We start from the raw sequence: 15,245 nt of genomic DNA, 5'->3' as shown, positions 1-15,245 counted from the left end.
TGCATGATGGTTTGCATGAGTTAGAAGATGATGTACGTAGTTGAAAACTATTTGTCTTTACACTGCTAGAGGAAATTTTGGGTGTAGTATGTCTTGTAGAGTAGACACTACCCGAGAAAGAATTTATATGAAGAAATGGAAGTGAAATTTCTATCGACCTATGGAAAAGTATTAGGATATATTAAATCGAGCATATGCATGAGAAGAATTTTAGAAGGCGAGTATAAGTAATCCAAGATATGTTTGATAGAAACGCGAACACCCTAGTTGAGTCTAGGAGAAACTGTTGTATGTATTTGTTTGAACACATTCATGTGTGATAATTTTTTTTTGTGAAAACTTTTGAATGGTGACTTGGGAACTGCGAGACAATACTTGGGATGAGTATGAGTAGGTGTGAATAGTAGTAGAGGCCTATACTACTGGAAGCACAGGACTCACACTTGGATCAGGAAAAGTCACAAGGTTACCAAGAAGCTAGTAAATGATTCGATTTTATTCATGTGTGTCGTTACCTTCGTTTCGGTAATGACTAAGGAAATAAGTATCGTTCAAATCTTAATGTCATAAAGAATCGAGTTCGATTAGTATAAATCCGCGAAAGGAGTTGATTGGTTCAGAGAACCATGTCTTATATAGTGACAAAACTTCAGTAGGAATACTGAAGAAGTAAATGGTCGAGGTAGTCGATAGAAATATAACGATGTCCATTAAAGGATTGAGTAATCATTAGCCAGAAATGTGACTTGCTATGTGGTGTTACTGGCCACAAGAAATGTTTCCACTCTACTCTTACTAGTTAAATGGCGGGGAGTTAAGTTTCCATTCAACAATCAAAGAGTACTCCAACTAAAAAGGAGGAGGTGCCAAAAGTTAAAAGATATGTATGTCCGAAAGCACGAATTAGAGATACGTGGTGCTATTCTTTCTGTTCCAAAGCATCCACGTGTTGATCAAACTCTTTTTTTTCATTTTCTTTATTCCATCAGCTTGATTCATTCGATCTGATTCTAATACAAGAGTTTGGTTCGTTATGTGTCTTGTGCGTTATAAAATCGAAGGTCATTAGAATAAGACCATTCGAGTTGCTGTTATAGCAAAAGTAAAGACCTTATCTTGGGTTTAGTCTATAAACCAAGAAGGAGCAGGAGTCTGCAATGAGAATTGAGTTTTAACTCAAAGATTAGGATCGAAGGCCCAATAGAGAATGATGAGCGGGTGCAGGTTTGAGCACCGCTAGTAATTATGAAGTTTGAAGAGTTTGACAATAGTTTGCCAAACCAAAAGTTAAAAATCGTTCATTTTAGATTACCACAGAGGAAGTAAGTTAGGACTCGAATGTTGTGACTAGTAATTTTCTCGTAAACTTTAGATCTGCTCACATCTTATTTGATTGTGATGCCTCAGATTCTTTCGTGCCTTATAAATTCGCACATTATTTTCAAATTGCTTGTTATGCAAATTGTCCAATCATTTCATATAGATAACATAGGAAATATATCATTACTTACTGATAAAGTCTATAGAGATAGTGTCATAGGAATTGAAAGTTATAATCTTCCTGCTAACCTAATTCCTATCTTCTTTCCCAACTTTGATATTATTCTCGACATGAATCGATTGTCAAAGAACTACGCAGATCTCTTGTGCTACGAAGAGATGATATGCATCCCTATCGAAAGGAGGGATTCTATTTATGTCTATGGTGAAAATAATAAATTTCTTTCTTAAAAACACGTAAATTTATATCGAAGGGATATTTTACTTATCCGGCTTATACAGTTAATACCTTGAAAGAGGAGAAGAAAACTGTGAATGATAGCCTTTGGATAATTATCGACCAGCTGATTAAGAGTGCATATTTTCTCGCCATACGTACAACGGTTCTAATGGAGAAATACACACAAGTTTACTTAGACGAAATTGTGGCGAGACATGGTGTGCCACTAAAGATTATTTCCGATCGTGATATTCGCTTCACTTCTCACTTTTGGGCAAGTATGAAAAGTGAATTGGGATCTCGAGTTGCTCCCAACACAGATTATCATCCCCAGACAGATGATTAGACGGAGAGAACAACCCAAACAGTAGAAGATATGCTTCGTGCATGTGTCTTAGGGTTCGGTAGTAACTGTGAACACCATTATGTTGGCATAATGTAGGACAGAAAATCCTTGGTGGTCCTGAAATGATCAAGACACCACTGATAAGATTCAAATCATACGAGAATGAATGAAAGTAGCCCAGGATCGACAAAAGACCTGTGTAGAAATGGAGGAGACGATCCATAGAATTCCAAGTGGGTGATACCGAAGGTAACCCCGTGGAAAGGTATTATGAAATTTGAGAAGAAAAGGAGATTGAGTCCTAGATTTGTTGGAATTTTCAAAATTATATAGAGAATTAGTCAACAAGCATATCGCTTGGAAATTGCCTAAAGATTTGGCAGGTATTCATGATGTATTTCATGTAAGATATCTACGTAAATGCTTGAGCATATATGATGAAACGGTTCCATTATCCAAGGTGAAACAGGATAATAAACTCATACTTAGGGAAAATAAGAATGAGATAAGAACGAAATATCCTCATTTGTCCAAATCAATGTGATTTCGGGGACGAAATCCTCAAAAGGAGGAGGTATTTGTAACATACACGTTTTGAAATCGTGTTATGTAATTTGAAAAGTTAATAAGTGTTGAGTTCTAACAGATAGTTTTTACTAGAAATGAAGTAAAACTATGTTTAGAATCACTCATAAAATGTTGGAAGTCTTATAAGATTCCAATTAAAAGCCAAATAGTGAAATTTAGCGAAAATATAAAATTTGAAATAAGTAAAATTTTATTATTGAAAGTTGTAGATAATCTCGTTAGAAACATATAGGCGAAAACCTCATCGAAATCCGAGTTATAACGAAGAAGTTATGACCAATCGAAGATCCGCGATAAAACCGGCACGGTGCCGAATGACGTAAAAAGTGAGTTTTTGATAAACTACTTTTTAGCCTTAGTGATCTAAATTAAAGTCGTAGTATTCGTTAAACCGAAAATTTTGATAAAAAGAACGCCAAAATCTGACTTCGTATGAGGAAGTTATGATTTTTACAAGTTTCAGCTTATCAGTAGACAGCTAAAAACTCGAATTTTAGATCGAGTGATTTTTAGCCGACACAACCTAAACGAGAATCGAAGGACTCGTCATTAGTAGTACAACGGTAAAAAGTCTGACGAAAACGGACGTCGGATGAAGAAGTTATGAATTTTTAACGGATTTACCAGTCCCGGTCTGTTAAAAATAATAATATAAAAATAAAGTCAAAATTTTCTGACGAAGTCTAAACGAAAGTTGTAGAGCATAATTTTCTCTACGCGTGCATATAAAGAACGTCAAAAACGGAGCTCGTATGAGAAAGTTATGGATTTTACAAGATTGGGCACATTTTTCATTTAATTTTCGCATGAATAGTGTTGATCCACGTGGCATCTTCTGATTGGACCGCAGCCTCGCGTGGCACCCTCTGATTGGTCTGAAGTCGTCACCCCTTTCCCCATTGGACCGAAGTCCGGTCCACTAAGAGGCTTCCATCTGTCCGAAGTCGATGACGCGTCTGAGGAGCTGGTGGCTCGCAAGCTCGCCCCGTGTCACCCTTCCGAGCCTCGCACCTGGCCGCCTCGCATGCGCGACTTCTGGCCTCCGAACCGAGCTCCGACTGCCACGTGGCCTTCGCAGCTGCTGAGCCTCCTAGCCTCGGATCCGAAGCTCCGGATCTCCTCCCCTATAAATAGTGGCCTTGCGAGATTAGCCGGGTATTTTGAGAATTTTGCCATTTCTCATCCATTATTCCATATTTTTAATATTTTGACTTCCCCCAAAGCCCCGGGATTAATTCCAATGCCCGAAACACGCCCCGAGATTCCCGAGAAGCACGAAAAATTTATCTTTTCGGTTTCGAAGCTCTACCTTCGCAGAGCCCGGTTTTCAAGAAAACTCCCGGTTTTCAACGACGAAAGTCATATTTAGAGCCGATGAGCTGCCCAAATTATTATTTTGACCCCCGGTTAATTCAAGGTGAGTTTAATACATAGAAACAATTGTATGTTATGTGTTATATGTGGTATGTACTTTTCCATGTTATCATCTCGAGTTGTATCCGCTATTTTTATAGCAAAGCTGTACCTCTGACTTGAAGTGTATGACATAGGCATCACTTGGGTATTGGTATGAACCGTTGACCATGAAGTGTATGACATAGGCATCACTTTGGCTTCGGTAGAATGATATTCCTGAGTATTTTCCCCGTGTTATTTTTATTTCTGCTATTTATGATAGCAAAGTTATACCTTTGACCATGTGATCAGTTTAAGAACTTAGATTCACAGTGGTACTGGTATGTAGCCTCTGGCCATGTAGAGAATGTCCCCCAGTAAGTGAACGACTCTATTCTATGGCATTGGCAGAAGGTTAGATAGGGCGTGAAAACCTGAAATCTACCTTAATGTTATTCAGAAATTGTTTGTCTTCAGTGCCATTTGGGCCAAAGCGTTATTAATGTTTATCAAGTATGGAAATTGTTATATCTCATTGATTGTATATCTTAGAATCGAGTCATTGATTGATATGGAAAGCTTTTCGCATTATGCCTTTGTTGTTCCTTGCTCCTATTTGCCTCTGCCATATTGGTATATATATGGCATAACATTATATTGTATCTATTATTGAACTCACTAAGCGTTATCGCTTACCCCTCCCAATGTTTTAACATAATGCAGACAATAAGCACCCAGTATAGTTGGAAGACTTAGAATAGTTTGTAATAGTACTTTTGTACTTCAGTTTATGTTTGTATAAAATTACAATATCTTGGGTAGTTATGTAAAATCTTAAAACATAGTCGCTTTGTATCCAATCTTTTGTAATCACTTTATCGATGTAAAAATATTATTTTATGAATATGCATGTAGCATGTTTTGGAGTAACTATATTGTCAAGTATGAAAGTTTGGGTCTTTCAGAAATATGAAAGTATAGAAAGGGGTTCTTTCAATCATGGTATCAGAGCAGTGGTTTAAGTGAACTAAATCCCATGGATTGGTATTTAGACTTAAACTATTGGAAGTTCAATATATGAACTAAATCATTGTAAATATATGGATACAAACCATAGGAAATACTTAAGTGGGGTATTGGGTAGTGATAAACCCTAGTATTCTAAGACATTAACTTACTTCAAAAATTTTAGAGAATTAGTATATATGAACTAGGAATTTTGAGAATTTCTAGATTTAAACATGAATTGTTAAGTGACGATGATACAACATGTATCTGATATATTTTAGGTTGAATACCTAATGGGGTAAGCACTAGAATATTAAGAGGAGATATGCCTTATATTCTAATATGTGCTAAAGGATAAGTAAATATAGCATGCTTTAGGTTTCATACCTATATTGCTATTATTTGAGAAAGTTTAAGGTCTGTTGCCGACCTTGGTTTAGAAAATTTTATGTTTAGAATTCTAAGAATTTCTGTATTAGAATTTACATGAAACTTTTCGAAGTAATAAAGATACTTATGATAATTGATATTGATAAGTTTATTGATAAACGATCGAAGGATATCGTGAAATAATAAATATGAAGTGTAATCGTAAATAGTGTATTAATACCAACAGAGTGGTATTATGCATTTAAAATATGTAAGATAATATAATAACATCTTTGGAAGAAAGATGTGCGTTTGAAATACATTTGGATAAGATAAATGTTTTGGCATAACCGATGAAGTTGTTCCACCGCTGTCCAGATTAAAGCAGTGATAGTTTATAGAGTCAGAAGAACCAAGGATGATGAAGCAGTGGTTTAAGTGAACTAAATCCCATGGATTGGTATTTAGACTTAAACTATTGGAAGTTCAATATATGAACTAAATCATTGTAAATATATGGATACAAACCATAGGAAATACTTAAGTGGGGTATTCGGTAGTGATAAACCCTAGTATTCTAAGACATTAACTTACTTCAAAAATTTTAGAGAATTAGTATATATGAACTAGGAATTTTGAGAATTTCTAGATTTAAACATGAATTGTTAAGTGAAGATGATACAACATGTATCTGATATATTTTAGGTTGAATACCTAATGGGGTAAGCACTAGAATATTAAGAGGAGATATGCCTTATATTCTAATATGTGCTAAAGGATAAGTAAATATAGCATGCTTTAGGTTTCATACCTATATTGCTATTATTTGAGAAAGTTTAAGGTCTGTTGCCGACCTTGGTTTAGAAAATTTTATGTTTAGAATTCTAAGAATTTCTGTATTAGAATTTACATGAAACTTTTCGAAGTAATAAAGATACTTATGATAATTGATATTGATAAGTTTATTGATAAACGATCGAAGGATATCGTGAAATAATAAATATGAAGTGTAATCGTAAATAGTGTATTAATACCAACAGAGTGGTATTATGCATTTAAAATATGTAAGATAATATAATAACATCTTTGGAAGAAAGATGTGCGTTTGAAATACATTTGGATAAGATAAATGTTTTGGCATAACCGATGAAGTTGTTCCACCGCTGTCCAGATTAAAGCAGTGATAGTTTATAGAGTCAGAAGAACCAAGGATGATGAAGCAGTGGTTTAAGTGAACTAAATCCCATGGATTGGTATTTAGACTTAAACTATTGGAAGTTCAATATATGAACTAAATCATTGTAAATATATGGATACAAACCATAGGAAATACTTAAGTGGGGTATTCGGTAGTGATAAACCCTAGTATTCTAAGACATTAACTTACTTCAAAAATTTTAGAGAATTAGTATATATGAACTAGGAATTTTGAGAATTTCTAGATTTAAACATGAATTGTTAAGTGAAGATGATACAACATGTATCTGATATATTTTAGGTTGAATACCTAATGGGGTAAGCACTAGAATATTAAGAGGAGATATGCCTTATATTCTAATATGTGCTAAAGGATAAGTAAATATAGCATGCTTTAGGTTTCATACCTATATTGCTATTATTTGAGAAAGTTTAAGGTCTGTTGCCGACCTTGGTTTAGAAAATTTTATGTTTAGAATTCTAAGAATTTCTGTATTAGAATTTACATGAAACTTTTCGAAGTAATAAAGATACTTATGATAATTGATATTGATAAGTTTATTGATAAACGATCGAAGGATATCGTGAAATAATAAATATGAAGTGTAATCGTAAATAGTGTATTAATACCAACAGAGTGGTATTATGCATTTAAAATATGTAAGATAATATAATAACATCTTTGGAAGAAAGATGTGCGTTTGAAATACATTTGGATAAGATAAATGTTTTGGCATAACCGATGAAGTTGTTCCACCGCTGTCCAGATTAAAGCAGTGATAGTTTATAGAGTCAGAAGAACCAAGGATGGTGATAAATACTTCGATAGTATTGAAATTAATGTAGTCCAAGATTTAGAAGAATTAAATGAAGATTAAAGGAAAGGCTAATGAAGTTTTTAGACTTATTAGGCCAAGACTTTATGATGAAGTATGTAGTTCGAGTAGTAACCCTATACAGGATGCTCAGACTTAGTATTTAATAATACTGAGTGATGATTGACTTCTATCACATCCTTATGGAAATTCCATTGTGTGTTAAGCCGACTTTAACATACAAGATTGGGATAGTGAAATAGGTTATTTGGTTGTGAAAAAGCTGAGTGGCTTACTTGTTAGAGTAAGATAGAGTATTTAGTTGAAGAAGATATACACTCATATTATTGTATGAGAAGAAATGTTGTAATTAGGAATGACAGAGAACCAAGTTGAAGCTAGTAGAGCTTGCTGAGATGCAGCTATAATGCAGACTTCTTGGGATAGACTCCTATGAAGTAGACTTAAAAGATACAACCATGAGAAGAAGACTTACTCAGATACAGGAATGACGATGTCATGAAAGGATAATGAAACCAACAAATATGCATGATGGTTTGCATGAGTTAGAAGATGATGTACGTAGTTGAAAACTATTTGTCTTTACACTGCTAGAGGAAATTTTGGGTGTAGTATGTCTTGTAGAGTAGACACTACCCGAGAAAGAATTTATATGAAGAAATGGAAGTGAAATTTCTATCGACCTATGGAAAAGTATTAGGATATATTAAATCGAGCATATGCATGAGAAGAATTTTAGAAGGCGAGTATAAGTAATCCAAGATATGTTTGATAGAAACGCGAACACCCTAGTTGAGTCTAGGAGAAACTGTTGTATGTATTTGTTTGAACACATTCATGTGTGATAATTTTTTTTTGTGAAAACTTTTGAATGGTGACTTGGGAACTGCGAGACAATACTTGGGATGAGTATGAGTAGGTGTGAATAGTAGTAGAGGCCTATACTACTGGAAGCACAGGACTCACACTTGGATCAGGAAAAGTCACAAGGTTACCAAGAAGCTAGTAAATGATTCGATTTTATTCATGTGTGTCGTTACCTTCGTTTCGGTAATGACTAAGGAAATAAGTATCGTTCAAATCTTAATGTCATAAAGAATCGAGTTCGATTAGTATAAATCCGCTAAAGGAGTTGATTGGTTCAGAGAACCATGTCTTATATAGTGACAAAACTTCAGTAGGAATACTGAAGAAGTAAATGGTCGAGGTAGTCGATAGAAATATAACGATGTCCATTAAAGGATTGAGTAATCATTAGCCAGAAATGTGACTTGCTATGTGGTGTTACTGGCCACAAGAAATGTTTCCACTCTACTCTTACTAGTTAAATGGCGGGGAGTTAAGTTTCCATTCAACAATCAAAGAGTACTCCAACTAAAAAGGAGGAGGTGCCAAAAGTTAAAAGATATGTATGTCCGAAAGCACGAATTAGAGATACGTGGTGCTATTCTTTCTGTTCCAAAGCATCCACGTGTTGATCAAACTCTTTTTTTTTTCATTTTCTTTATTCCATCAGCTTGATTCATTCGATCTGATTCTAATACAAGAGTTTGGTTCGTTATGTGTCTTGTGCGTTATAAAATCGAAGGTCATTAGAATAAGACCATTCGAGTTGCTGTTATAGCAAAAGTAAAGACCTTATCTTGGGTTTAGTCTATAAACCAAGAAGGAGCAGGAGTCTGCAATGAGAATTGAGTTTTAACTCAAAGATTAGGATCGAAGGCCCAATAGAGAATGATGAGCGGGTGCAGGTTTGAGCACCGCTAGTAATTATGAAGTTTGAAGAGTTTGACAATAGTTTGCCAAACCAAAAGTTAAAAATCGTTCATTTTAGATTACCACAGAGGAAGTAAGTTAGGACTCGAATGTTGTGACTAGTAATTTTCTCGTAAACTTTAGATCTGCTCACATCTTATTTGATTGTGATGCCTCAGATTCTTTCGTGCCTTATAAATTCGCACATTATTTTCAAATTGCTTGTTATGCAAATTGTCCAATCATTTCATATAGATAACATAGGAAATATATCATTACTTACTGATAAAGTCTATAGAGATAGTGTCATAGGAATTGAAAGTTATAATCTTCCTGCTAACCTAATTCCTATCTTCTTTCCCAACTTTGATATTATTCTCGACATGAATCGATTGTCAAAGAACTACGCAGATCTCTTGTGCTACGAAGAGATGATATGCATCCCTATCGAAAGGAGGGATTCTATTTATGTCTATGGTGAAAATAATAAATTTCTTTCTTAAAAACACGTAAATTTATATCGAAGGGATATTTTACTTATCCGGCTTATACAGTTAATACCTTGAAAGAGGAGAAGAAAACTGTGAATGATAGCCTTTGGATAATTATCGACCAGCTGATTAAGAGTGCATATTTTCTCGCCATACGTACAACGGTTCTAATGGAGAAATACACACAAGTTTACTTAGACGAAATTGTGGCGAGACATGGTGTGCCACTAAAGATTATTTCCGATCGTGATATTCGCTTCACTTCTCACTTTTGGGCAAGTATGAAAAGTGAATTGGGATCTCGAGTTGCTCCCAACACAGATTATCATCCCCAGACAGATGATTAGACGGAGAGAACAACCCAAACAGTAGAAGATATGCTTCGTGCATGTGTCTTAGGGTTCGGTAGTAACTGTGAACACCATTATGTTGGCATAATGTAGGACAGAAAATCCTTGGTGGTCCTGAAATGATCAAGACACCACTGATAAGATTCAAATCATACGAGAATGAATGAAAGTAGCCCAGGATCGACAAAAGACCTGTGTAGAAATGGAGGAGACGATCCATAGAATTCCAAGTGGGTGATACCGAAGGTAACCCCGTGGAAAGGTATTATGAAATTTGAGAAGAAAAGGAGATTGAGTCCTAGATTTGTTGGAATTTTCAAAATTATATAGAGAATTAGTCAACAAGCATATCGCTTGGAAATTGCCTAAAGATTTGGCAGGTATTCATGATGTATTTCATGTAAGATATCTACGTAAATGCTTGAGCATATATGATGAAACGGTTCCATTATCCAAGGTGAAACGGGATAATAAACTCATACTTAGGGAAAATAAGAATGAGATAAGAACGAAATATCCTCATTTGTCCAAATCAATGTGATTTCGGGGACGAAATCCTCAAAAGGAGGAGGTATTTGTAACATACACGTTTTGAAATCGTGTTATGTAATTTGAAAAGTTAATAAGTGTTGAGTTCTAACAGATAGTTTTTACTAGAAATGAAGTAAAACTATGTTTAGAATCACTCATAAAATGTTGGAAGTCTTATAAGATTCCAATTAAAAGCCAAATAGTGAAATTTAGCGAAAATATAAAATTTGAAATAAGTAAAATTTTATTATTGAAAGTTGTAGATAATCTCGTTAGAAACATATAGGCGAAAACCTCATCGAAATCCGAGTTATAACGAAGAAGTTATGACCAATCGAAGATCCGCGATAAAACCGGCACGGTGCCGAATGACGTAAAAAGTGAGTTTTTGATAAACTACTTTTTAGCCTTAGTGATCTAAATTAAAGTCGTAGTATTCGTTAAACCGAAAATTTTGATAAAAAGAACGCCAAAATCTGACTTCGTATGAGGAAGTTATGATTTTTACAAGTTTCAGCTTATCAGTAGACAGCTAAAAACTCGAATTTTAGATCGAGTGATTTTTAGCCGACACAACCTAAACGAGAATCGAAGGACTCGTCATTAGTAGTACAACGGTAAAAAGTCTGACGAAAACGGACGTCGGATGAAGAAGTTATGAATTTTTAACGGATTTACCAGTCCCGGTCTGTTAAAAATAATAATATAAAAATAAAGTCAAAATTTTCTGACGAAGTCTAAACGAAAGTTGTAGAGCATAATTTTCTCTACGCGTGCATATAAAGAACGTCAAAAACGGAGCTCGTATGAGAAAGTTATGGATTTTACAAGATTGGGCACATTTTTCATTTAATTTTCGCATGAATAGTGTTGATCCACGTGGCATCTTCTGATTGGACCGCAGCCTCGCGTGGCACCCTCTGATTGGTCTGAAGTCGTCACCCCTTTCCCCATTGGACCGAAGTCCGGTCCACTAAGAGGCTTCCATCTGTCCGAAGTCGATGACGCGTCTGAGGAGCTGGTGGCTCGCAAGCTCGCCCCGTGTCACCCTTCCGAGCCTCGCACCTGGCCGCCTCGCATGCGCGACTTCTGGCCTCCGAACCGAGCTCCGACTGCCACGTGGCCTTCGCAGCTGCTGAGCCTCCTAGCCTCGGATCCGAAGCTCCGGATCTCCTCCCCTATAAATAGTGGCCTTGCGAGATTAGCCGGGTATTTTGAGAATTTTGCCATTTCTCATCCATTATTCCATATTTTTAATATTTTGACTTCCCCCAAAGCCCCGGGATTAATTCCAATGCCCGAAACACGCCCCGAGATTCCCGAGAAGCACGAAAAATTTATCTTTTCGGTTTCGAAGCTCTACCTTCGCAGAGCCCGGTTTTCAAGAAAACTCCCGGTTTTCAACGACGAAAGTCATATTTAGAGCCGATGAGCTGCCCAAATTATTATTTTGACCCCCGGTTAATTCAAGGTGAGTTTAATACATAGAAACAATTGTATGTTATGTGTTATATGTGGTATGTACTTTTCCATGTTATCATCTCGAGTTGTATCCGCTATTTTTATAGCAAGGTTGTACCTCTGACTTGAAGTGTATGACATAGGCATCACTTGGGTATTGGTATGAACCGTTGACCATGAAGTGTATGACATAGGCATCATTTTGGCTTCGGTAGAATGATATTCCTGAGTATTTTCCCCGTGTTATTTTTATTTCTGCTATTTATGATAGCAAAGTTATACCTTTGACCATGTGATCAGTTTAAGAACTCAGATTCACAGTGGTACTGGTATGTAGCCTCTGGCCATGTAGAGCATGTCCCCCAGTAAGTGAACGACTCTATTCTATGGCATTGGCAGAAGGTTAGACAGGGCGTGAAAACCTGAAATCTACCTTAATGCTATTCAGAAATTGTTTGTCTTCAGTGCCATTTGGGCCGAAGCGTTATTAATGTTTATCAAGTATGGAAATTGTTGTATCTCATTGATTGTATATCTTAGAATCGAGTCATTGATTGATATGGAAAGCTTTTCGCATTATGCCTTTGTTGTTCCTTGCTCCTATTTGTCTCTGCCATATTGGTATATATATATATGGCATAACGTTATATTGTATCTATTATTGAACTCACTAAGCGTTATCGCTTACCCCTCCCAATGTTTTAACATAATGCATGCAATAAGCACCCAGTATAGTTGGAAGACTTAGAATAGTTTGTAATAGTACTTTTGTACTTCAGTTTATGTTTGTATAAAATTACAATATCCTGGGTAGTTATGTAAAATCTTAAAACATAGTCGGTTTGTATCCAATCTTTTGTAATCAGTTTATCGATGTAAAAATATTATTTTATGAATATGCATGTAGCATGTTTTGGAGTAAATATATTGTCAAGTATGAAAGTTTGGGTCTTTCAGAAATATGAAAGTATAGAAAGGGGTTCTTTCATCCATGCAAGTGTTTTGGTCAAAAATCAATCAAATGGATATCAAAAAAGTTGTATGAGAGGTTGTGGTGTTGTAGCTATTATGATTATAGAATTTAGATCAAAAAGACACAAGTGGTTTACAAGGAAAGCCCTTGATCCTTGATAGGATCTCCGATATAAAACCATGGGTGGTGATAATGATCACCTGTATTGTTTGATTTTATTGATTTGAATGCAAACTACAGATATGAATATGAGTACAAGTGTTTAAGTAGCTCTAGCTATGTATGTAGTGTGAATTATACATGTGTATTTATAGTCTAATCTGAATAACTAAAAGTCCAATATTATCGGGATATTCTTGAGTAAGTATTTGCACGTTGCTTTGACTTGGTATTCCCAGGTATTAAGCCAGTTTAAAGTGATTCTGCAGAATAGATGAGTCTTTTGTTGACCATTTCTGCACAAGTGAAGAATAAAAAAATATAACCGTTAATCTTGTTAGGAAATAATGATAATGATCAGGATCCTAGTGTATGTTTTGGGATCTTTAGATTCCTTTAAGATCTGGGATCCTAGATAGGGTTAAGGATCTTGACCCCTAACAATTGCCCCCACATTATGCCTACAAAATATTTTGGATTAATTCTGAATATTTGAAAGAGTATAATTTTATCATATAACTAAAAGAAATTAAAAATAAGGATTCCGAAATTCAAACTCAAACATATAGAATTCTAGCCGTTAACTTATGCCTAATTATCTGTCAAATCACTTCTCTCTCCTCTGTGATCTTCGAATAAATAAGGCGTATGGGTTCCATATCCTTCTTTAATTCTTCCAGATCTCTTTCAAGTGTTAACGATTATCTTGAAGGTAAATTTCTTGTTCCTTTCTTCTTATTTTTGCTGTCAATCATGGGCAAAAGGCACTCCGTTCTCGTGCTAGCATCATCGCGCCCTCAGATGAGGATTTCATTGATCAAAAGATCTTGTCTTACGAAGAGACTTGTTATTTTGAAAAAGAAAACATCGAGTCTTTCAAAGGCGAATGGGGATTTTCCCACTGGTATCTTCTTTAAATCTTTTGATGCTTTGGTTCAGCCATATTTCACTTCTCCTACTTGGGTTTGCTTCCCCGAGTATCTATTTTCTATGGGGTTGGCATACCTTTTTTCTGGTCTTGTCTCCAAATTCTTCAAGGTCACCAAAATTTACTATATCCAAGCTATGCTAGTGATATGTAGGATTCTTTTTTGGATTGATCGACTGAATCATTCCATGGATCTTGAAATTGGTTTGTTTGAGTTGGCCCATAACTATGATCTTTCAACTTTTAGGAATTCTCGTTTCTTGGTCAAAGTCAAAACTAACAAATCACATCTTATTTTGAAATAAAAAAACGATGGTGTCTGGAAAGAAATATATTTCTTTGTGAGGCGTGATTCTATCCCCAATGGAGATCTCCTGCCAAAAACTGGGTTAAAAAGGGTAGGATTTTATTTTGTTATCTTCAGGATCCTGAAATTCACGCTTCCTTATTTTGTTTATTTTGATGAAGCTTTCAATTTCAAGGACGTTGCTTTGGCTGCTGAATATACAGAGGAGAAGATTGAAAGCTTTCTTTCTTTGCCCGAGGCCGAAACATCCTTCAAGCTCGAAGAACCCAACTTCCAAGAAAGTTCATCTGCTACTGTCCCAATATCGACAGGTAAGGATCCTTTGTCTTCCTGTTTATTTTATTTGAAGGATCTTGGACTTATTGAGTTCCTTTGTCAGATACAGGATCTAAGGCCACACGCTCTAGTTCCTGTTTCACCCTTGCTGCTATCGACTCTTCCATGTCTAGTGGCCTACTTGTGGTCAATAAGGAGAAGGCATCATCTTCTCTTCCTCCAAAGAGAGATATGATAAATTTGATCATTAAGACTCCAGGATCTAGGAAAAGGAAGTTGGTTGGGGCTCCAGATCTTATCCTAGAGAACCTTGGAGTATACGAGGCACTGGTGAAGCTAATCTCTTTCTCTCAGTCTATAAGTGCTTTTGATCTCTTTTATGTTTGACTTCTGTTTACTCACTATAATCTTTTATAGCTCGTTGATCATGTTTCTCGATTCACTGAAGATCTAAAGGCCAGGGCTGAGCGGGCAGAACACGCCTTGAAGGAACAAGAAGGGATCAATAGGTATCTTATGCAGAGTGTGGAGAAGCTGATCAAGGTGAAAGCGGAG

Source organism: Lactuca virosa, chromosome 9 (genome assembly GCF_052849685.1).
Source record: "Lactuca virosa cultivar CGN04683 chromosome 9, Lactuca_virosa_CGN04683_v6, whole genome shotgun sequence".
NCBI lineage: Eukaryota > Viridiplantae > Streptophyta > Magnoliopsida > Asterales > Asteraceae > Lactuca > Lactuca virosa.
Note: the sequence above shows the minus strand (reverse complement) of the source record.